Genomic DNA, 25304 nt, shown 5'->3' on the forward strand with positions numbered 1-25304 from the left:
CTTTAGAGGAATGATTAGGAATATGATCTTGGCGATGTAAAGCTAAAGATACAGAGGGAAAACTCAACTTCCAGAGAGGGCTCTAATTTTCTTTGTAATTGGTGATGTGAGTGGAGTTTATAAAAATGTTCTAGGTTCAATATTGTTGACAGGAGAGTTGAAACCCAGCTGTGGCAGGTATGAGAAAAGTACATGTTGGAGAAAATTTTCAAAACAGAAGGAAATATTACCCTCTGGCCACTGACACCCTAGGAAGACCACAGATGGACTTCATTTTTCAGCTTCTAGAGCTGCGGCTAGTCTTCACAAAACGAATATTCTCCTGTCTTCCAGGGCCAATTATCCAGGACTTCCTTTTCTTTTTTTGTCTGTGCTGAGTCTTTGATGCCGCACAGGCTTCTCGGGGCCTACTCTGTCGTTGAGGTACATGGGCTTCTCAGTGCAGTAGTTTCTCTTGTTGCAAGCATGGGCCCTAGGGCTCTCAGATTTCAGTAGCTGAGGCACGAAGGCTCAGTAGTTGTGGCTTCTGGACTCTGGAGCACAGGCTCAATAGCTGTGGCACACAGGCTTAATTACTCTGCGGCATGTGGGATCTTCCCAGACTAGGGATCAAACCCATGTCTCCTACACTGGCAGACAGATTCGTTACCATTGAGCCACCAGGGAAGTCCTAGTCAGGGCTTTTAAAGAACACTAGACTTTGTCACATATGCATGAATTCTTAATACTCATTGGGTGTGGATATGCTATACTTAATCTTTCAGTCTCAGTGTGCTGAACTCTATAACTGTTCTAAGAATTGTCATCTGGCTTCACAGGCTGGTTATGAGGCTGTGAAAATACTTTGGAAAGTGTGTATCACTAAACAAATGTGATAGTCATGAGTTCAAAACTTTTTTCCAGGAGATACACACGTCTGTTTAGTGTGTCATGCCCAGACTCTTTTGCCCGTGGTCCTTTATACAATGTTTGAGTTCCTTCAAGATATGGCCAAAATCAGCCATCTCAGCTTTATTTTGACAGCCTGAAAAGAATAGTGAACCACAATCTGTCCTTTGTTATCTCCTAAGATTAAGAGCCTGGATCAGAATCCTTACTTTTCCTCCTCGAAGTATAAATCATGGACAAGGTACTTAGTTTTCAAAAAAACCTAGGTTTCCTTATCTATTAATAGGAAAATAATAGGGACTACTTCAGGGGTTATTGCGGGCATATAAAATGAGAGGATGTCTAAAGTGTTCTGTCAAGCATCTAGCTAAGAAACAGACAATTATTATTTATTTTCCCAAAGTCTCGTGTTGTTTATTTATCTGCAGTTCTCTGTCATTTCAATTGGGTAAATTAGGAGACATGAAAGGAGTGTATGCAGGGATAAAGGAGGGCAACAAATAAAAGATTGTGATGCCCACTTGCTCCCCAGGACTAGAAACAGTGAGATATCTGTAGGCCTTAATAGGTCTAGAAGAAGAGACAGTTACCAGAACACAGAAAGAGCTCTACCTGGGTTGTCACAGAAGCTATAGGGAAAGCCACCAGACAGTGGTGACTTTTGACAGGAATGGAGATGCCTAGGGAATCAATAACCCTGCTCAGAGAGGGACTTATCTAAAGCAGGGGTCAATAAACTTTTTTTTTTTCTGTAAAGGACCAGAAAATTAATATTTTAGGCTTTCAGTTCAGTTCAGTTCAGTCGCTCAGTCGTGTCCAACTCTTTGCGACCCCATGAATTGCAGCACACCAGGCATCCCTGTCTATCACCAACTCCCGGAGTTCACTCAAATTCACGTCCATCGAGTCAGTGATGCCATCCAGCCATCTCATCCTCTGTCGTCCCCTTCTCCTGCCCTCAATCCCTCCCAGCATCAGAGTTTTTTCCAATGAGTCAACTCTTCGCATTAGGTGGCCAAAGTACTGGAGTTTCAGCTTTAGCATCAGTCCTTCCAAAGAACACCCAGGGCTGATCTCCTTTTGAATGGACTGGTTGGATCTCCTTGCAATCCAAGGGACTCTCAAGAGTCTTCTCCAACACCACAGTTCAAAAGCATTGATTCTTCAGCACTCAGCTTTCTTCACAGTCCAACTTTCGCATCCATACATGACCACTGGAAAAAAAATACCTTTGACTAGATGGACCTTTGTTGACAAAGTAATGTCTCTGCTTTTGAATATGCTATCTAGGTTGGTCATAACTTTTCTTCCAAGGAGTAAGCGTCTTTTAAATTTTTGCAGGCCATTAAATCTCTGTCACAATTCACCAGTTCTGACATCTGGAGACTAAAAGCAGCCACAGACAATACTTAAATGGATGAGCATGGCTGTGTGCCAATAAAATGTTATTTGTAAAAATTAACTGCAGTCTAGGTTTGGACCCAGGGTCATAGTTTGCAGAACCCCAGACCATAAAATGAATAACCCTACTTCCTTCTCCTGCCCTCCCACCTCCTGCTAGTGCTTTCTACAAATTTGGCACAAGGAAAACCAGAAGGCTATTATATAGTCCATAAAGGTCAACGCTTCAGGGACAGAGCAGGTACAGAGGAGACAGGAGTTTTAGAAGGTTCAAAGGAGCATATTCAACACAAAAGGTATTCAAGACATGCTTGTTGAAATGAATGATTGGTTACCGTGAATTACCCTGCAAATGGTGGAACACTTATCAGAAAACTATCAAAACTGCATCCCTAAATGGGCACAGCCAGGAAAGGCTCCTGGATTGTGGTGACTCTGGAGCCCACGATGCTCCATTAGCTCTCTCTTTGCTTTATTTTGAAATCCTGTGCACTTCTGACCTGGTAATGAAATATTAACCTGGCCAAAAAAAAATCTTTCCTTTGCATTCCAAACCATCACTCAGATGTTTATGGTGCTCAAGGATTTTGCAAAATATGTACATGATAAATACTCTTCCTTAAAATGGGAGAATTCAAAGGTTTTTCATCATAGTGACTGTTGTAATAAGTGTGACAGGTATCAGAAACTTCTTCACAATTGAGAGACAATAGATGCATGAAAAACAAGGCTGGGATACACCTAAAATGCTTTCATAGGACTTCTGCAGTCAATCCTTCAGACTCCTTCAATAGGGGAGAACCCTTCCGCCCATGTGGGGTGCTAGGTCAATACTCTTTAAATTGGAAAGTTGGGTCTAGGCCACTCAAGTTGCCTCTCTTTCTCCACATTCTTTGACTTTCTTCCTTTGTTCCTTATTTTGGTTCTGTTCTTCCTGAGAGGCTGGAAGGGTAGTAGTTAGGCATGTGAGCATTGCAGTGAGCCAGATCTAGACTTCATCCCTCCTTCACCAACTCTCTAGCAAGTCATTTTCCTATCAGGACATTGGAAAACATCACAACATTCTCAAGAAGATTAAGTGACGGACATACTCGATATGCATGAACTATTATTGGGGTTTACTGTTTTACTCTGTTTCATGCACTCCTTCCTTTGTATTCAGAACTCATTCTCAATCTTATGTGAACTTTGCCATAGAAAGGAAAGAGGTGGACATTTGATCTACTGATCTCTCAATACTCTGTATTTCTCACATGAACAATAAATTTCACAGTATCACCTATGTCACTCACCCTAATAAGATATTCAACTTATTATAAATAAATTTCTTACTGACAGGAAGTACCCAGTCTTATATTGTTTAAAATAAGAAGTAGTTTAGGAAAGAAAAATGTCTGAGTGACAACTACTATTGTTGCCTAAGTCCCAAATTATTTTGAGAAGGAAATATACCTCCTTTACAACCAAGAAATTAAAAAATCTGATTAGGTAAGATAAGAGCAGGAACCATCCACATAAAAATCACAATTTCTGCAAAGAGGTTCTGGGTGGAGATAGTGATGGCCTGGAGGATTATATTTGCCCCCACCTTAGATGAATAAAGCAGAGAAAACTACTTTTTATTTCATCTCCTCTGCCATTACCATTATCATTATTTAAGGAGCCTCCCTGAAAAAAAATTTGTAAGAAAATTTCAAGGCCTAGGATCAACATTTGTTGGTTTCACAAAATCCCCAAGAGTTCACAACATCCCTCAAAAGTTATGCAGCAAGGCTTAACTCACTGGACAGGTTTGCTGCTCATCTGTTGACTACCTGCTTAGTAATTGTTATTACAAGTCTACAAGGACCTCTAAATTCCAGTTCCATATCTCTGCATTTTATAAATTGGGTAACAATTATATGTTATGGCAATACAAGCAAATTGGGGAAATGCAAATTTTGGAATATATTTTGGAATATATCTCCCTGGCAAATAATGAATCTAATATATTCAAATGTAACTAAAACATATTCAAATCAAGGAAGAAAAACAGTGTTCCTCCTCTCAGCCTTGTTTGAATGAAAATCTCAAAAGAGAAGATGTCTTAAAGGACTGAGAAAAGCTTGAAGCAAGGAGGAAGTATTTAAAGCAAAAATAAAATACAAGTGCAGTTTTTCTGGAGTCATCATCAGTGTAATTGAGCTGGAGATAAACAGAAGGCCAAGATGAGGAGGTAGGAAGGTCAAGATTTTCTCATTCTACTCCTGGTTTGGGTTAGAGAAAGGATGAAACCAATGCTTTACTGTAGTCATCTCACTCTAGAGACAGGAAGAAGAAAAGAATATACATATTGTTTTCTGCAGTATAAGAAGCAGCAGCTAGGAAAAATAAACTCAGCATAGACAAGGTCACATCAGGAAGCAGGAAGTCAGGTGAAGAATGTGTCCCTGACATTGAACTGACTCTCATGATCATTGCCATCTGTATAGCTCCCCAGAAACAAACATAATAAAATTTGAAAGGAAGAAAGGACATCAAAAGAAGGTGCTCTCATTGAATGGTGTAATGTGGACATTGCCCATGACAGGCACAGGCTTGTCCATCATTCTCATTTATCATTGAACGACCTAAAACAAAACCAAGGCAAAAGCGTGAAAGACAAGAATTTTCGATAAAGAGATTATTTCCTGGGCTCATATATGCGGGCTAACTCCAAATATTTCTTAGCTACTTTGTAAACATAGTTTAAATAAACACAATCCCTACCCTAAGAGGCTAAATGCCCAGTGTCAAAGTTGTGTCAAGACAAATACCACAGCAATGAATAAACTCTTAGGAGTCTAAGACCTGTGCTCTGTCTTTGGAAACTTCCAGTGTCCACTGCCCACACTACACCCTCTTGGGTCTGAGGGATCTGTGCAGTTTTGTGAAAGAAATAGATTTAGACCAAGGATGAAACAAGAACAAAATGAGGAAGAGTGGAGAAAACAAAGATAAAGAATGAAGTGGGTAGAAAGTGAGAGCCCAGGAGCAGAAGGCTTAAGGCAAAGTTTACTCATTGGGCACAAGTCCAGTGTGAGGGAGACTGGAGAATGAGCTGTCACAGAGAAGAGAAAAGAAAGGGGTTTCAGGAACAACAAAGATAGCAAAGGCTGGGGGATGATACCCATATCTTAGAACACCTCTGTTGAATTTTAAGAAGGAATTAAGTTCAAGAAAACTTTCACTGCCAGAAACCACTTCTGCTTCTTTCCTGCCTCTTTCTAGGGCACAGGCTACCTGGCCTGCTTACATACTCAGCTTCTTGGCTGCCATGAAAGCTCCGTGGCTGGTAGATGCCTGGCTGTGCCACCTGCTGAGCCTGCAACAGGGAAATACCATCTCTCTTGTCAGGGAGGGAACTGCATTCCTAGCACCTAATGGAATTGAAAGGATTTGTAGTGGATTGAATGGCACCCTCCTGCCACCCAAAATTTATGTTCACCCAGAACCTTGAAATGTGACCTTATCTGGAAATAGAGTCTTTACATATAAAAAGAAGGAAAGAATCAAAACAAGATCATACCTGATTCAGATGGCTTAAATCCATCACAATATGTCTTTAAAAGAAAAGGGCACAGGGGACTTTTCTGGTGGTCCAGTGGCTAAGACTCTGGCCGCTATGCAAGGGGGCCCAGGTTTGATCCCTAGTCAGGAAACTAGATCCCACATCCCACATGCCACAACTTAAAAAAAAAACTCATGTGCCACAACTAAGACCTGGAATGGCCAAACAAATTAAAAAGAAAAAAAGGACACACTAAGGGAAGAAGCCGTGACAGAAACAGAGATGAAGTTCTAGTACCGCAAGCCAAGGAACCCCAGAAACTACTAGGAACTTGAAGAAGCAAGGATTCTCCCATAGTGCCTATGGAGGGACCACAGCCTGGTCAACACCTTGATAGCAGACTTCTGGTCTCTAGAGCTGTGAAGCAATAAATTTATGTTGCTCTAAGTCCCCTTGTCCCATCACTTCATGGCAAATAGTTGGGAAAAAGTGGAAAGAGTGGCAGATCTTATTTTCTTGGGCTCCAAAATCACTGTGGATAGTGACTGCAGCCATGAAATTAAAAGACGCTTGCTCCTTGGAAGGAAAGCTATAAGAAATCTAGACAACGTATTAAAAAGCAGAGACATTACTTTGCCAACAAAGATCTGTATAGGCAAAGCTATGATTTTTCCAGTAGTCATGTACAGATGTGAGAGTTGGACCATAAAGAAAGCTGCACACTGAAGAATTGATGCTTTTGGACTGTGGTGTTGGAGAAGATTCTTGAGAGTCCCTTGGTCAGCAAGTAGATCAAACCAGTCAATCCTAAAGGAAATCAACTTTGAATATTCATTGGAAGCACTGGTGCTGAAGCTGAAACTCCAATATTTTGGCCGCCTGATGTGAAGAACTGATTCATTGGAAAAGACCCTGATGCTGGCAAAGATTGAGGGCAAGAGGAGAAGGGGGCAACAGAGGATTAGATGGTTGGATGGCATCACTGACTCAACGGACGTGAGCAAACTCAGGGAGATAGTGAAGGACAGGGAAGCCTGGCACGCTGTAGTTCATGGGTCACAGAGTCGACTTAGTGACTGAACAGCAACAACCCTAGTCATTGCCACTTTGTTACAGAGGCCCTTGGGGACCTGGTACAGACTTAATTCATCAAACAGCCAGATTGTCCCCCAATATTATGGTGATTGCTCATGTATCACTGAGGATACACACAAAAAGGTAAAATCATGCAATGAATGAAGAAGGTAGAAACATACACTAACTGTATTGGCAGGAATTTACATCAAGATCACTTCTTTAGATTGATCTTTCAAAGGTTGTTTGCTCTAAATGTCTAAAGAAAATGAAATTGAGCTACAGCTTCCTTGTGAGCTCTAAAATCAACCTGAAATACAGGTACACTGAGACTAGTGGATTCTACTTTTAAAAGACCTATGCCTATAGATTTTGAAGAAACGCCCTTATACCTGCATTTTCTGCAGACTCATTTAGCAAAAGCATTTTGCTTACAAAAATGCCCATATGAAAAGAGAATGGTGGAAACAAACTTTTTTAATCACTCATCTCTGACAAGTCTTCTGTAACCAATGCTGCTTCATGAGGTAATTGACAAAAAGCATCTCAAAATTTTCACTGGCGAGCACTATCTTGAAAATAGCACTGCTGCTCTTGTTACATATGGCATACTGGGCACACTAGCCTGACAACATGAGTAAAAAGGGAAGGGTCACCCTCAAATGAAACAGGCGAGCAGCACCAAAGCGGGGGCCTTCAGTGCAGAGCGCGGGCTCCTCGCTGTCGTGGCTGCTCTTGGGGAGCACTTGCTCTAGGCCCTCTGGCCCAGCTGTGGCGCCTGGGCCTAGTGGCTCCTGTGGGAGATCCCTGGACCGGGACCGAGCCCATGTCCCCGACATTGACAGGCAGCTTCTTAACCACAACGCCACCAGGTAAGATGTGGGCGCTGTTTTTCGATGAATCACCAAAGGGATTTTCCAGGTCCCTTTCAGGAGATCCTGTTTTCCTCTCAAGGTCTCTATGGGATACAATCATGTAAACAAGCAGTAACTTAATTGCTTGTTTTCTGCCTGAAGCAATGAAACGATAACCCCAGAACTGCGAGATGCATGGAATCAAAAAGGTGAACAGAATCTTGCCCATGAAAGACAATTATCTGGTCAGGCCAGCAGTGCCCAGATCCCCATGTTAGAGACGCAGGGACAGATCCAGATTTGGGGGCAGCCTGAGATACCATGTGTTGGAACTTCTTCAATAAAAAAGACAAAATTATAAATTTAAAATTAAGTACCATGATGAAGTCTTGTTTATACTAAGAAAAGAATTCATGGTGAATTATTAAGGGCTTGAAAATTCAGGTCCCATTCTTCTGAGATTTCTTCAGGCAATTTACCAAAGATGTTTACATAGAAATATTTCCTGGTTTCAACTCTGGCTTCCCTTCTCTACTGGGAATAATCTACAGTTCCCAGTTAAGCCCAGCACTCACAGGACTCAAGTAAGGGAGGGGCCGAAGCTGAAACCTATTTTCTTTATGCTACATTCAATTCTGTAGAGAGGGTTGTGTCCAGCTATAATCAGACTTCCCTGCACAGGACAGAATACACCGTCAGGCGATGATATGTGTATCTTAAAAAATAATAATAATAAATTGACATTTTTGGCTTTTGAGTTCAATCTGCACAAGTTAGTCCCTAAGATCCCAGAGTGCCGATAACAGTGATGACAACTTGAATGTGGAGATTCTTACGAATAATATCATCCTGAGAACCCGTGGTTGAACAACTAATCACACACTATGTCTCTGATGTCTCCAACAAGCACCACCAGCTCCATATATACAAGTTAGCAAGAAATACTGGACTCTTCTCCTTCCTGGATATACACAAACACACATACACTCCCCCTACAAGATACAGCTGACTTCATTCTCTATGGACCAATTATGACCTCAGTTTAGGAAGAATTTATATCTAATACAGTAGTTTCTCAACCTTGGCTGCTTATCAGATGCATAAGTAAGAAAAATCCTCTAATAAGAATGTATACAAAACAGACTTTAGAAAAAAAAAGAATGACTGACTCCAATGGGCCAAGGGGTCAACTCTGAAACAAGGTCATAGCCGTGCTGCTGTTCATGAAATGGAGAGTGGAAGAGAGTTGTGCTTTTTAGAAAATAAGGAGTAAGTTTGCATGCGTATCTAGTATGAGGTACCTACAGGATATACCCAGAAAAAGATGTTTAGTAACCAAGTACTAGTTACATTCATACATGTCTTCAGCTCCTGGTAAGCTGTGAATCCCATGAAGTAAGATAATATATCTTACACTCAGTTGTTTATAGCTTTGGTGTCCAACTCAGGACCTGCAGTATAAAAGGAATTAATACCTATTTGATGAATGGATGAAAAAACAAGCTAGTGTATGAAGTAAATGAACAGTGTTTGGTAATCTGTTCAAAAACTGTCATCAAAACCAAAGCTTTTCTATGCACTTGCCAAGTCCCAAACAGAGATGAGAATTCTGGTGCCTGAAGCCCTGACGCCTGAAAATATTCTGATTCATTTACTTTGTTCACTTGGTTAGCAGGTTCTTCCAGAGACTAACTTCACTTGGATTCTCATCTCCTCTACCCCACATGCCTATCAGTTAACACCACTACTTCTTGCTATGATCTGTAACGCTGATTGGTATTCATCTAGAATACCAGCTGTTGTCTGTGCCCATATTCTCTGCATTCTCTGCTCTGCTTTCCTAGCCTCATTTTCTCCACCACTTGTAGGTGCATCCCACTGCCAACGGCTATCCTTATCAAGTCCCTCTCATTTTTTTTTCTTCCTTCCATAGTATATTGTTGTACTAGCAGGAAAGAAACGGCAAACACAAAGGCTGTAACTGAAAGAGTTCCATGAAAGAACTATGGGCAAGGCTTAGTGAAACACTCAGGTATCATCAGCGAGAGTGGCAGATCATTGCTACTTCACAACCAAAGGGACGAGAATGGGAATAGTGTCTCCATAACCTAGAAAGTGTTTGGGACCGTAGAGGAGGAACTGAAGGCTGTAGCTACAGAACACAGCCACTGCCACAACTCTGGCCAGGCAAAAGTAAAGGTGCAAAGGGAATAAGCAACCCAACATGCTTTTCTTTTCACCTCCCAATACCCTGTTATTGTCTCTCTTTGGCCAAACCCAGCTAGAGGCCAAAGGACAAGGGAAGCCTGATAATGGAATCCATAGAGGCTAGTGTCTGACACAGAGGCTAAAGAGCATGGTATGGATCAAAGTGTAAGGTGGGGGTATGCAAACAGAGAATAAAGCATACAGTCCTTCATTTTGGTATTCAGCTTTTACCCTTGACCTTTGCCTTTATGAAGAGCTTGTGATCCCTGCACAGGAGAAACACATAATCTCACCAGCCATAGTGTCATGGTTGAGTGATGTCAGTTCTGTCATACTTCCCACCCCTGGAATCTAGACTGTGATGTTAGCCGCTAGTGACACTCTTCATAAAATGTAAGAAGGGAAAAGAAGAAAACAATTCATTTAAAACTGCTAGGAAAGCTTTTTGTAGTTGGCTACAAAACCAATAACAACTGCTTATGTGTTTTACCACTCATTCCTCTACTTTCTACCAGCATCTTGGCTGAACAGAATTCTTTATCTGGTGGAGTTACCCAAACATTTTTGCCAGCAAAATCTGAGTCCTTGGTGTTTCAGGTTTATTGAGCTATTGGAATTCCCCATTGGCTAGTGTTTTGAACTGGGAATTCTAGACTTTATCTTTTAAGGTACATTCTCCAGAGTACCCAGAAGTGTCCAGTCCATTCCACAATCCACCCCATGGGTGCCATGTCAACTAAGTGGAAGACTGTTTGGTCCCTCACTACTTTGTTCGCTCCCTGTACTCTATCACATTCATGTGTGCTGAGTTACTTCAGTCATGTTCTACTCTTTGTGACCCCATTAACTGTGGCCGGCCAGACTCTCCTGTGCATGGGATCCTCCAGGCAAGAATACTGGAGTGGGTTGCCATGCCCTCTTCCAGGGTATCTTCCCAACCCAGGGATCAAACCAGAGTCTTCTGAGTCTCCTGCATTGCAGACTGATTCTTTACTGCTGAGCCACTGGTGAAGGCCCATATTCCATCCCATGCCACCTTTAATGATAATTTGAGTAATGTGATGTGATTATATGCCATTGCCTCCCAAAGAGGATGGTATTTATGCATTCAAGTATGTGAATATCACAACCTGAGGATTCCATTTTGAGGATCACTCTTGAGACCAACATAAGTCAGGGTCTCATCCAGGGACTCTAACTCAAGAGTCCCTTGGCATATTTTTCCTGTACTCCAAACTTTGGCGAGAGTAGCTCATCAACCCAACACAACAGGAGATCTTAGGGCAAACCCTGGGGATGAAATCCATAGAGGTCAGCCTTCCAGGCCCAGATCAAGTTAGAAACCTGGAGAATGGATGTGATGTAGCACTCGGACAATAATCAGCATCTTGGTCACATCCACATTAAAAAAAAAAAAACAGACTTTTTTTTTAAGTTATAACTCTTGAATTATAAAATTTAAGGTTGAGAAGAGTTTTTAAAGCTTCTTTACAGAGCAAACATCAATATTTGTCCCTCTAAATCAATTAACATGAAAGACTAAATGAACGTGTGTATGTAAGACTCTCTGTTATAGAGGCTTGGTACCCCACTATCTAAATCCACTTCTAAATGGAAAGATTACTGAGAAAATCCCAACATGCCTTATAATTATTTTACTTTGATTATATTTTCCTTTTGAGGTTTAATGACTTTGAATAACATGCTGATACAATTTTGTTAGAATCTATCAATTTTAGAAATAATTTATTAAAATTATATTTGATGTAATTATAACTGGAAATATTCTTCAATAATACTCTACATGTTTGCTAATGTCATTTGGAGCAAACAAAATTACCAGAGCATATCTGGACATTTTTTTAATTTCCTGGCACTAATGCATAGTTAACTCTTATCCTTATGATAGTAATAGTCCTTGGAACTGCCATTCTCTTTGTTGAATTTTTGTGACCTGTTATGATGGCTTATAAAGTCGGGAATGATAGGTGTGAGTTATCCACGTGAATAAGGTTAAAATACAGTGTAATGTAAACACTAAGGAATATTTACAGTTGCTAATGAGTTTCAGTTGGAGAATTTATAGAGCTCTGTTACTGATGGATGGAAATTCAGTTTAACAGTACTGATTATACTTAGCCTTGAAACGGAGCAGAGAAGTGGGGAAGTAGAGATTGGAAAAAGTAATATTGGGAAAGGAGAAAGATATGTAATTGGAGGAGCTAAAGAATCACCAAAATAAAATCTTATTAAGACTCAGCATCAGGCTTCCCTGGTGGCTCAGTGGTAAAGGATCTGCCTGCCAATGCAGGATACACAGGTTCAATCCCTGGTTCAGGAAGATCCCACGTTCTACAGAGCAAGGAAGCCCATGCTTGACTACTGAACCTGTGCTCTAGAGCCTGAGAGCCGTAATTACCGAGCCCACATGTTGCAGCTACTGAAGCCCACACACCATAAATCCTGTGCTCCACAACAAGGGAAGCCACAGCAATAAAAAGCCCCCACACTACAAGAAAGTAGCCCCCACTTGCAGCAACTACAGGAAAAGCTCTCACAGCAAAAAAGACCCAGCACAGCCAATAATAAATAAATAATGAAATCAGGAATTTAAAAAAAAGTCTCAGCATCCTGGCTGAAAAACCATCATTTCTATTTAAATGATTTCATCTGTATAATCTAACGTGGACTTGGTTTAACCTTAAGATCTCCAGACTCGGATATAATGGAAAGCATGTAGATTTGTAGAAACACCCCAATATAAACATCAAAGGATCTGAGCTCTTTTGCTTTAATTCTTGTCATAGTATTCCTAAAAATATTTTGATGGTTGGCTTATGTTACTTTCATTCTGTGGAGAAGACTGATTCCTGTGCTGATGTATTTAAAGTGGGAATATAGGAAAACTATTTACATAAACACAGATAGCTAATTCTTACATGAAATCAATGAGTTCCTAAATATTTCCTATAGGATATCAGTGAAAAATATGCAGCAAATGATCCTAAAGTACATGAAAATCATAACCTGAAATGTTTCCATTAAAAAAAAAACAAGTATGAACAACAGAGTAGTAAAAGCACAGGTCAGAATCTAAGAATATAATATACACTTTGTGTGACGTTGCTCAGTCGTGTCCAACTCTTTGCGACCCCATGGACTGTAGCCTACCAGGCTTCTCCGTCCATGAGATTCTCCAGGCAAGAGTACTGGAGTGGGTTACCATTGCCTTCTCCAGGGGATCTTCCCAACCCAGGGATTGAACCCAGGTCTCCTGCATTGGAGGCAGATGCTTTAGAAAGTCTTAAAAGAGAAATGCAATTCATATTTTATGACAAGAAAAATTTGAACATAAAAATTTTTCTTGGTCCATTGGCCTCCTCTCCCTGCATCTACTGTGCACTGGGTATCTCCATTATGCATCAGCAAAACCTCCCCATAGGCAGAAATACCTGCTCAAGCATAAACAGCAACATTCTCCTAGCACCAATAAGATAATCCCTTAAAAGATAACATTCCTTCTTCATCTTATAAGGGGTCACAATGACCCAGCACTGTGTACTTACAGATCTAGGATTGTGTCAGCTGTCAAAAATATACCGTTTAAAGTACAGCTCTCTTCTCAAAAAACTTGTATCTCTGTGCTTTGACCTCTAATGGACAGGACAGTTCTCAGAGTGCTCTGAGATGCTGTTCCTGGGTGTGTGCTCTGTCCTGTCTGACTCCTTGCAACACTATGAACTATAGCCCACCAGCCTCCTCTGTCCGTGGGGTTTCCCAAGCAAGAATACTGGACTGGGTTGCCATTTCCTTCTCCAGGGATCTTCTGGACCCAGGGATCAAATCCACTTCTCTTGCACTGCAGGCAGATTCTTTACCTCTTGAATCACTGGGGCTTCCCACTGTACCTGGGTTATAATCTTCAATTTGGCTCGAATAAAATTTTCCTCTTCTTTCTTAGATCAATCAATTACATTTTTATTGACACAAGAAACACATTTAAAATACAAATGTATGCAGGGGTAAAATGCAAACAATGTGATAATTATATGGTAATCAGAAAAGTACCATCTTTGAACACCTACATGCCAGATATTGTGAAAAGTGTTAAATCTATGATAGCCCATGCAAGCCATACACTATCCTATGAGGTAGATATTAATAGTCACAATCAATTTGAAAAAACTGAGACTCAGAAAAGTTAAATGAAGACACACAGATCCTTGCTGAGGAACCAAGCTTAGGTCCATTTCCTGGCGGACTCCAAAGCTCAAGCTTTTAACCACAATGCTGTTTTTCTCAGAAAGAATAATTTGTGAATTTGAACCTGGACTAGTGATTAATTTTAGTAAGATGATTGCCTTTCTATACAATTTTCTATCCCAGAACTTGCCTGCTATAAGGTCCTGAAGCATGAAAGCTTTTATCTTCTCTAGGTGGCAGCCTCTCTCACCTTCAAAATCAGTAGAAAATATAATCTGACTATACAAGATGATCTATTTATTTCCAAGGCTGTAGACGTCATGGTGTCTGAACGGAAAGAAATGGATAGATACTGGTTAGGGGTGAAGAAGAAGCTGTGTTTGCAATAGCCTCAAGGAATTGCTTATAGATGGGCCAACAGAGAAATTCAGTGCTGTCAATAAGGATCTTTGGAGAAAAATGTAGGGAAAAAATCAGAGGTGTTTGGCTTCTTCTGTGTAAAAACAACAAATGGCAGACGACGCCCCTGCTGCTATGGCAGTACCTGGAAGCCCCAGAGCCCTGAAATACATTTCTGTGTTTTACACAGTGCGGTGTACACAATGTGTGTTTACACCCTCCTGTAGTGGCTTCTGGGAGGCTTGGGCACCTGTGTCCATGTCTGGGTCACAGCTGAGGCCAACGCTGCAAAGCTGGCAGAGGCAAGGCCAAGGACATGGACCGTCCTCGGCGCCCCCCACACCCACCCACCTCCCTCCTGTCACTGTCACCAAGCTGGGCCACCTGGTCACGACATGAAGATCAAGTCCCTGGAGGAGATCTACCTCTTCGCTCTGCTGACCAAGGGATCTGAGATCACTGACTTTTTTCCCCAGGACATCCCTCAAGAAGATTTTGAAGAATATGCCTGTGCAAAAGCAGCCTTTTGCTAGCCAGCAGACCAAGTTCAAGGCATTTGTTGCCATTGGGAATTACAAGGTACATGTCAGTTTTGGTGTCAAGTTCCCAAGGAGGCAACCACTAACATCTGTGGGGCCAGCACTCTGGGCAAGTTATCCACTGTCAGTGTGCAATGAGGTTACTGGGGAACAAGATCTGCAAGCCCCATATTGTCCCTTGCAAGGTGGCTGGTCACTGGGGCTGTGTGCTGGAGCACCCACTCCCTGCCTTCCTCCAGGGGCACCGGCCTGGTCTCAGCCCCTGTGCCCAAGAAGCTTCTACTGATGGCCGGAACTGACAGAGTGCTACACCTCTGTCAGGGGCTGCTCCACCACTCTGAGCAACTTGGCCAAGGCCACTTTTGATGCCATTTCAAATCTATAGTTATCTCACTCCTGATCTCTGGAAAGAGACAGTGTTCACCCAGTCTTGGTATTAGGAATTCACTGACCATCTTGCAGAGACCTGCACCAGAGTTTCCACGCAGACGACCCAGGCTCCAACTGTAGCCACCACATACTTTTCTATGAGAAAAATAAAGTGAATGAAGCTGGTAAAAAAGAGAGATAGAGAAAGAGATTTGAAGATTGCCAGTAGTGTACAAATGAAAGTCAAATTAGAGTTTTAAGAGGCAAAAGGGGTGGGGAAGTGGATGGGTAAAGCTCAGATCAAGTAACAGTTTGGGTCATACTTCGGACATATCAAATATGAAATGGTGAAGAGATGAAATTCTTGAGAAGAAGGAGATTGGGGACCAGTAAAGTGGTTGGAAAAGTTGGGTAAAAGCAAACCAATACTTTCATTTTGCCTAAACGAACATAATCAAGATGAGATGTGGATAAAATAGAATAAAGATACTCACTGCTCATGGACTTCTCCCTACCCCTTTACCCCCATCAAATCTGACATCCCCATCAGAAGGAGTATCTGCAGCACTTATCAAAATAGAAGAAGGGGGAAAGGGGGGAGGAGAAGAAAAAGGAGAAGAAACATCACTAGATTCAAATTCAGAGGTTTGATTGAGATAGTTCAGAAATAAAGGATGGGACAAGCCATCCCAAGGTACGTTGTAGCTCTTGGCTGCCAGCTTCTCACACAGTTAACCTGAAAGCATTAAAAATCATTTTGAGGGATTTGCAGAGGAGTCCCTTCACTCAGCAAGGATGGCTTTCTTCCCAGCCGTTCATATCCATCTCACAGAGCCAGAGAAGAATTTGAAGGATAGTGGGCAAATGCCTCATCTCTTGCATCTCTGCTGTTGCCCATTGCTGTTGTTCAGTCACTCAGTCTTGTTTGACTCTTTGCGACCCCATGGACTGCAGCATGCCAGGCTTCCCTGTCCTGCACATTCTCCCAGAGTTCACTCAAACTTACATCCATTGAGTCTGTGATGCCATCCAACCATCTCATCCTCTGTTGTCCCCTTCTCCTCCTGCCTTCAATCTTTCCCAGCATCAGGGTCTTTTCCAATGAGTCAGCTCTTCATATCAGCTGGCCAAAGTATTGCAGCTTCAGCTTCAGCATCAGTGCTTCCAAAGAATATTCAGAGTTGACTTCATTAAGATTGACTGGTTTGATCTCCTTGCTGTCCAAGGGACTCTCAAGAGTTGTCTCCAGCACCACAGTTCCAAAGCATCAATTCTCCAGTTCCTCATAAGTGTCCATTCTGAGTCAAGGAGAGGAAACAGGAAAGAGGTGGCCTGTGTTCCGCCTTCTGCTGCTGCTACAAAGATAGATAGATTCGTTTCAACATATGCATATTTAAAATGACATTAGTATGGCCTAACTATTACATGTATTATTAGCTCAAGAAATGAAGGAAAGAAGAGGTGAAAGTGGAGAAATGGAATTTCCTTTTTGCTCTACTTTATCATGATGATCCAATTTGTCCAGGGTCTGCTGTTTCACTTGAGGCCTGATCATTAGTATTTACACTGGTTTGTGTGTGCTGTGCTCTGCTTAGTCACTCAGTTATGTCCAACTCTGAGGTCCCATGGACTGTAGCCCACCAGGCACCTCTGTCCATGAGGATTCTCCAGGCAAGAATACTGGAGTGGGTTGCCATTTCCTCCTTCAGGGGATCTTCCCAACTCAGGGATCGAATCAGTGTTTCCTGCATTGCAGGCAGATTCTATACCAGCTGAGCTACCAAGGAAGCCCTTATCCTAGTTTACAGCTTGCACAATGAATGCATTCCACCGCCTTTCTGGATGGTGTACTAGTTTGCTAGGGCTTCCATAACAAAATACCACAAACTGGGTGTTTTAACCAGAAATTAATTTTTTCACAATTCTAGAGGCTGAAAATCCAAGATCCAAATGTCAGCCCATTTGATTTCCCCTGAGGCTTCTTTCCTTGGTTTCCAGATGGCCAGCTTCTCACCACGTCCTCACAGAGACTTTTCTCTGCACACTCACTTCACTGCTATCTTTCTGAATCTCTAATCATATCTTTTTATACGGACACCAGTTAAACCAGATTAGGGTCCACTTCACAAGCTCGTTTTAACTTAATTATCATTTTGAATAATCTTTAAAGTTAGTCACACCTGAAGTTTAAGGGTTAAGGGTTTCAACATGAATTTTGAGGGGGGAACAAAGTAACCTCTCAGTTCAGTTCAGTCGCTCAGTCCGGTCCAGCTCTTTGTGACCCCATGAATCACAGCACGCCAAGCCTCCCTGTCCATCACCAACTTCCGGAGTTTACCCAACCTCATGTCCATCGAGATGGTGATGCTATCCAGCCATCTCATCCTCTGTCGTCCCCTTCTCCTCCTGCCCCCAGTCTCTCCCAGCATCAGAGTCTTTTCCAATGAGTCAACTCTTCGCATGAGGTGGCCAAAGTATTGCATTTTCAGCTTTAGCATAAGTCCTTCCAATGAACACCCAGGACTGATCTCCTTTAGAATGGACTGATTGGATATCCTTGCAGTCCAAGGGACTCTTAATAGTCTTCTCCAACACCACAGTTCAAAAGCATCAACTCTTGGCACTCAGCTTTCTTCACAGTCCAACTCTCACATCCATACAGGACCACTAGCCTTGACTAGATGGAACTTGTTGGCAAAGTAATGTCTCTGCTTTTCAATATGCTATCTAGGTTGGTCATAACTTTCCTTCCAAAAGTAAGCATCTTTTAATTTCATGGCTGCAATCACCATCTGCAGTGATTTTGGAGCCCCCAAAAATAAAGTCAGCCACTGTTTCCACTGTCTCCCCATCTCTTTCCCATGAAATGATGGGACCAGATGCCATGATCTTCGTTTTCTGAATGTTGAGCTTTAAGCCAACATTTTCACTCTCCTCTTTCACTTTCATCAAGAGGCTTTTTAGTTCCTCTTCACTTTCTGCCATAAGGGTGGAGTCATTTGCATATCTGAGGTTATTGATATTTCTCCCAGCAATCTTGATTCCAGCTTGTGCTTCTTCCAGCCCATCATTTCTCATGATGTACTCTGCACATAAGTTAAATAAGCAGGGTGACAATATACAGCCTTGACGTACTCTTTTTCCTATCTGAAACCAGTCTGTTGTTCCATATCCAGTTCTAACTGTTGCTTCCTAACCTGAATATAGGTTTCTGAAAAGGCAGGTCAGGTGGTCTGGTATTCCCATCTCTTTCAGAATTTTCCACAGTTTATTGTGATCCACACAGTCAAAGGCTTTGGCATAGTCAATAAAGCAGAAATAGATGTTTTTCTGGAACTTTCTTGGTTTTTCAATGATCCAGCAGATGTTGGCAATTTGACCTCTGGTTCCTCTGCATTTCTAAATCCAGCTTGAACATCTGGAAGTTCGTGGTTCACATATTGCTGAAGCCTGGCTTGGAGAATTTTGACCATTACTTTGCTAGCATGTGAGATGAGTGCAATTGTGTGGTAGTTTGGGCATTCTTTGGTATTGCCTTTCTTTGGAATTGGAATGAAAACTGACCTTTTCCAGTCCTGTGGCCACTGCTGAGTTTTCCAAATTTGCTGGCATATTGAGTGAAGTACTTTCACAGCATCATCTTTCAGGATTTGAAACAGCTCAACTGGAATTCCATCACCTCCACTAACTTTGTTCATAGTGATGCTTCCTAAGGCCCACTTGACTTCACATTCCAGGATGTCTGGCTCTAGGTGAGTGATCACACCATTGTGATTATCTGGGTCGTGAAAATCTTTTTTGTACAGTTTTTCTGTGTATTCTTGCCACCTCTTCTTAATATCTTCTGCTTCTGTTAGGTCCAGACCATTTCTGTCCTTTATTGAGCCCATCTTTGCATGAAATGTTCCCTTGGTATCTCTAATTTTCTTGAAGAGATCTCTAGTCTTTCCCATTCTGTTTTTTTCCTCTATTTCTTTGCATTGATCGCTGAGGAAGACTTTCTTATCTCTCCTTGCTATTCTTTGGAACTCTGCATTCAGATGCTTATATCTTTCCTTTTCTCCTTTGCTTTTCGCCTCTCTTCTTTTCACAGCTATTTGTAAGGCCTCCACAGACAGCCATTTTGCTTTTTTGCATTTCTTTTCCATGGGGATGGTCTTGATCCTTATCTCCTGTACAATGCCGTCCATAGTTCGTTAGGCACTCTGTCTATCAGATCTAGTCCCTTAAATCTATTTCTCACTCCCACTGTATAATCATAAGGGATTTGATTGAGGTCATACATGAATGGTCGAGTGGTTTTCCCTCCTTTCTTCAATTTAAGTCTGAATTTGGTAATAAGGAGCTCATGATCTGAGCCACAGTCAGCTCCTGGTTTTGTTTTTGCTGACTACATAGAGCTTCTCCATCTTTGCCTGCAAAGAGTATAACCAATCTGATTTTTGTGTTGACCATCTGGTGATGTCCATGTGTCGAGTCTTCTCTTGTGTTGTTGGAAAAGAGTGTTTGCTATGACCAGTGTATTCTCTTGGCAAAACTCTATTAGCCTCTGCCCTGCTTCATTCTGTACTCCAAGGCCAAATTTGCCAGTTGCTCCAGGTGTTTCTTGACTTCCTACTTTTGCATGCCAGTCCCCTATAACGAAAAGGACATCTCTTTTGAGTGTTAGTTCTAAAAGGTCTTGTAGGTCTTCATAGAACCGTTCAGCTTCAGCTTCTTCAGCATTACTGGTTGGGGCATAGACTTGGATTACTGTAATATTGAATGGTTTGCCTTGGAAATGAGCAGAGATCATTCTGTCGTCTTTGAGATTGCATCCAAGTACTGCATTTCAGACTCTTTTGTTGACCATGATGGCTACTCCATTTCTTCTAAGGGATTCCTGCCCGCAGTAGGAGATATAATGGTCATCTGAGCTAAATTCACCCATTCCAGTCCATTTTAGTTCACTGATTCCTAGAATGTCGACCTTCAGTCTTGCCATCTCCTATTTGACCACTTCCAATTTGCCTTGATTCATGGACCTGACTTTCCAGGTTCCTATGCAATATTGCTCTTTACAGCATCGGACCTTGCTTCTATCACCAGTAATCTCTACCAGATGGTATATTTTTAATGTAACATCAGTTGTTATAGAATGCAAGTTGGAGAGCCCAACACCGTGAGGCCAAACAAAGCTAAATGTCCGAATTTGGAGCAGAGAAAGATTTACCTCAGGGCCAAGCAATGACAATGAGTAGCTTGTGCTCAAAACAAAACCCAAACTCTACACGGGTTTTCAAAGGAGTGTTTTTATAGACAAAATTTGGGGTGAGAGTTGTTTGTTTCCACACTATTATTCTTGACCGTTTTGTCTTCGTTTTTCCATTTCCTCCCTTCCCTAATTAGTAACTTTTGGAATCTGCCCTTTAGAACTCAAGGAAGATCTGGGAGGCTGAAGCTTTTTCCCTAGGAACTAACAATGGTGGACACGGAAGGCTTTTGTACCTGGGAGGGTCTCACAGGGCCTGACTTAGTTTCAGTCCCTCCTTTTCTTTTATAATCCTCAGTCTTGAGAGAAACAGGTATTAGACAAGAAAGGAAATAATGTTTTGGACAGAGAGTTTAATTATAAATTTGGCAGAGGAACTCAGTTTCAATGCCAGGCAATAGTTACATCTCCTTTCCTTCTCCTCTTTGGCAAATGTTCAGAGTTAACTGACAGAATTTTTTTTTTTTTTTTTGTTAAAGTTTGTGATGAAGTAACCTAGTGACAATACATAATTTTTTGAACTCTCTTGGGATATGTTGATACCTATCAGAAATCACCTAGTCATAAAGTTATTAGCATGGAGCTATGACCGTGTAGATGGTAGAGAATGCTGGGGGAGGCACATGGACAAGTAGAGAAGAAAAAAGGGGGAGCATGTGATCTGAAACCAACAGGAGCCAGTACAAGAGGAGACTTTCAGTAGGACAAAGAAGAGTGAGCCTGAAGAAGTTTCCAAATCAAAACAGACAGCTGAAAAGGTATTCTTTCAGTTCTCATGACCACCAGCATGGATGTACCTGGGGCATTTCAGAAACAGAAGAAAAGTACATAGACATGAAAAGGAAGGCTTATATTGATGAGAAAAATAGTCCAGAGTAGAATCAATAGAACATTGAAAATGCCTGGAAAATAGAGGAGCCAGAAATGGCAGAACTGGAAACAGTAGAATAGAAGGATAGTAACTAACACAAGAGTAGGTGGAGCTGAATTGTCGGGTTAGATAAATTGAATGCAATATTCCAGCAAAGTATCTAAATGACAATGTATAGTAGGAACTTAGAAATTAAAAACTAGAGTTAGAGACTAGAGTTGTTAAAGACTAGGTTAAGGCTCTAGACAGGATTTCGTATTAGTAAGTATAGACAGTGGGGGAAACCACTAAACTATTCAGGTATGACCTAAGTCAAACCTCTTATGATTATATAGTGGAAGTGAGAAATAGATTTAAGGGACTAGATCTGATGGACAAAGTGCCCGATGAACTATGGACAGAGGTTTGTGACATTGTACAAGAGACAGGGATCAAGACCATCCTCAAGAAAAAGAAATGCAAAAAAGCAAAATGGCTGTCTGAGGAGGCCTTACAAATAGCTGTGAGAAGAAGAGAAGTGAAAAGCAAAGAAGAAAAGGAAAGATATATCCATTTGAATGAAGAGTTCCAAAGAATAGCAAGGAGAGATAAGAAAGTCTTCCTCAGCGATCAATGCAAAGAAATAGAAGAAAACAATAGAAAAGACTAGATGGAAAAGACTAGAGATCTCTTCAAGAAAATTAGAGATACTAAGGGAACATTTCATGCAAAGATGAGCACAATAAAGGACAGAAATGGTATGGACCTAACAGAAGCAGAAGATATTAAGAAGAGGTGGCAAGAATACCAGAAGAACTGTACAAAAAAGATTTTCACGACCCAGATAATCACAATGGTGTGATCACTCACCTAGAGCCAGACATCCTGGAATGTGAAGTCAAGTGGGCCTTAGGAAGCATCACTATGAACAAAGCTAGTGGAGGTGATGGAATTCCAGTTGACCTATTTCAAATCCTAAAAAATGATGCTGTGAAAGTACTTCACTCAATATGCCAGCAAATTTGGAAAACTCAGCAGTGGCCACAGGACTGGAAAAGGTCAGTTTTTATTCCAGTTCCAAAGAAAGTCAATGCGAAAGAATGCTCAAACTACCACACAATTGCACTCATCTCACACACTAGTAAAGTAATGCTCAAAATTCTCTAAGCCAGGCTCCATCAATATGTGAACCATGAACTTGCAGATATTCAAGCTGGATTTAGAAAATGCAGAGGAACCAGAGGTCAAATTGCCAACATCTGCTGGATCATCAAAAAAGCAAGAGAGTTCCAGAAAAATGTCTACTTCTGCTTTATTGACTATGCCAGAGCCTTTGACTGTGTGGATCACAATAAACTGTGGAAAATTCTGAATGAGATGGGAATACCAGACCACCTAATCTGCCTGTTGAGAAACTTGCATGCAGGTCAGGAAGCAACAGTTAGAAGTGGACATGGAACAACGGACTGGTTCCAAATAGCAAAAGGAGTACGTCAAGGCTGTATATTGTCACCCTGCTTATTTAACTGATATGCAGAGTACATCATGAGAAACACTAGGCTGGAAGAAGCACAAGCTGGAATCAAGATTGTCGGGAGAAATATCAATAACCTCAGATATGCAAATGACACCACCCTTATGGCAGAAAGTGAAGAACTAAAGAGCCTCTTGATAAAAGTGAAAAAGAAGAATGAAAAAGTTGGTTTAAAGCTCAACATTCAGAAAACTAAGATCATGGCATCTGGTCCCATCGCCTCATGGGAAATAGATGAGGAAACAGTGGCTGACTTTATTTTTGGGGGCTCCAAAATCACTGCAGATGATGATTGCAGCCATGAAATTAAAAGACGCTTACTCCTTGGCAGGAAAGTTATGACCAACCTAGATAGCATATTAAAAAGCAGAGACATTACTTTGTCAACAAAGGTCCATCCAGTCAAAGCTTTGGTTTTTCCAGTGGTCATGTATGGATGTGAGAGTTGGACTCTAAAGAAAGCTGAGCGCTGAGGAATTGATGCTTTTGAACTGTGGTGTTGGAGAAGACTCTTGAGAGTCCCTTGGACTGCAAGGAGATCCAACCAGTCCATCCTAAAGGAGATCAGTCCTGGGTGTTCATTGGAAGGACTGATGTTGAAGCTGAAACTCCAACACTTTGGTCACCTGATGTGAAGAGCTGACTCATTTGAAAAGCCCCTGATGCTGGGAAAGATTGAAGGCAGGAGGAGAAGGGGATGACAGAGGATGAGATGGTTGGATGGTATGACAGACTCAATGGACATGAGTTTGAGTAAACTGCTGGAATTGGTGATGGACAGGGAGGCCTGGTATGCTGTGGTTCATAGGGTCGCAAAGAGTCAGACATAACTGAGTGACTGAACTGAGCTGAAGTATAGACAGCAAAAATTAGAGGATACGTCTCATATAGATTCAGGCAACCACTACCACAATTAAGATAGAGAACAGTTATATCATCCTCAAACATCCTTTGTAGTAACATTGTGCTCCTATGTCTAACCCCAGGCAATCACTGATTTGCTCTCTGTTGCTATTTTTTTATCTTTGCATGAATGACTTCCCCGATGGTCCAATAGTTAAGACTCTGCCCTTCTAACGCAGGGGGTGTGGGTTCCATCCCTGGTTGAGGAACTAAGACCCCACATGCTGTGCAATGTAGCAAAAAACAAAAAACAACATACAAATGGAATCATATTGTATGCAATTTTGGGATAACCTTTTTCTAGTCAGCATTATATATTCAGAAAACAGCTAAGTTGTAGAGTGTATCAATAGTTCATTCCTTCTTATGGTTGCATAATATTCCATGGTATGTATATACTACAGTTTATCCATTCACTCACTAAAGAACACTTCAGTGTTTTGACTCCTAGCAATTTTGAATAGAGTTGCATATATCTATAGAGGTTTTTATGTTTTCATTTTACTACCTAGGAGTAGGATTGCTATGGTTTAGGGAAATTTAACTTTTTAAGAAACTACCAGGTCTTCCCTGGTGGTTTCGTGATTAAGAATCTGCCAGCTAATGCAGGGGATATGTGCTTGATTCCTGGTCCAGGAAGATTCCTCATTCTGTGGGGCAACTAAGTGCGTGCACCGCACCTACAGAGCTCCAGTGCTACAACTACTGAAGCCGGCATGCCCTAGAGCCCGTGCTCGAAACAAGAGAAGCCATCGCAAAGAGAAGCTATCAACTGCAAATACAGAGTAGCCACTGTTTACTGCAACTAGAGAAAGCCGCATGTAGCAACAAAGACCCAGCACAAAGAAAAATAAACAAAAATTTTTTAATTTAATAAGAAAAAAAAAGAAACTGCTAATCTGTTTTTCAGAGTGGCTCTACTGTGTTTTATTATCACCAGGAGTTCAGAAGAGTTCCAGTTACTCTGCATCAGCATTAGGACTTGGTATATTTACTCATCCTAATTTTAGATATTCTGAATGAGATACTGTAGTGGTATTAAAATTATGGTATTAATTTGTGTTTTTCTAGTGGCAAATGGTGTTGGATATCTTTTTATGTGCTATTTATTTGCCTTCTACATAAGCTCTTTAGTGAAGTGTCTTTTCAAGCATTTCCACATTTTTAATTGGGTTGTTCTCTTTCTCTTCACTTTTGAGACACTTCATGTATTCTGGTTATAAGCCCTCTATAGAATATCTGGAATGCAAATAATTTCTTTCAATCTATAACTTCTCTTTTTTTCCCTGAAAAATGTCTACC

General features: G+C 41.3%; 1 pseudogene; it reads left to right on the forward strand.

The window, feature by feature from the left end:
• The first annotated feature begins 14667 nt into the window (after nucleotides 1-14667).
• LOC128046303 (40S ribosomal protein S2-like) lies at nucleotides 14668-15640 on the forward strand (annotated as a pseudogene).
• Nucleotides 15641-25304: the final 9664 nt, after the last annotated feature.

Source organism: Budorcas taxicolor, chromosome 4 (assembly GCF_023091745.1).
Source record: "Budorcas taxicolor isolate Tak-1 chromosome 4, Takin1.1, whole genome shotgun sequence".
NCBI classification, from domain to species: domain Eukaryota; kingdom Metazoa; phylum Chordata; class Mammalia; order Artiodactyla; family Bovidae; genus Budorcas; species Budorcas taxicolor.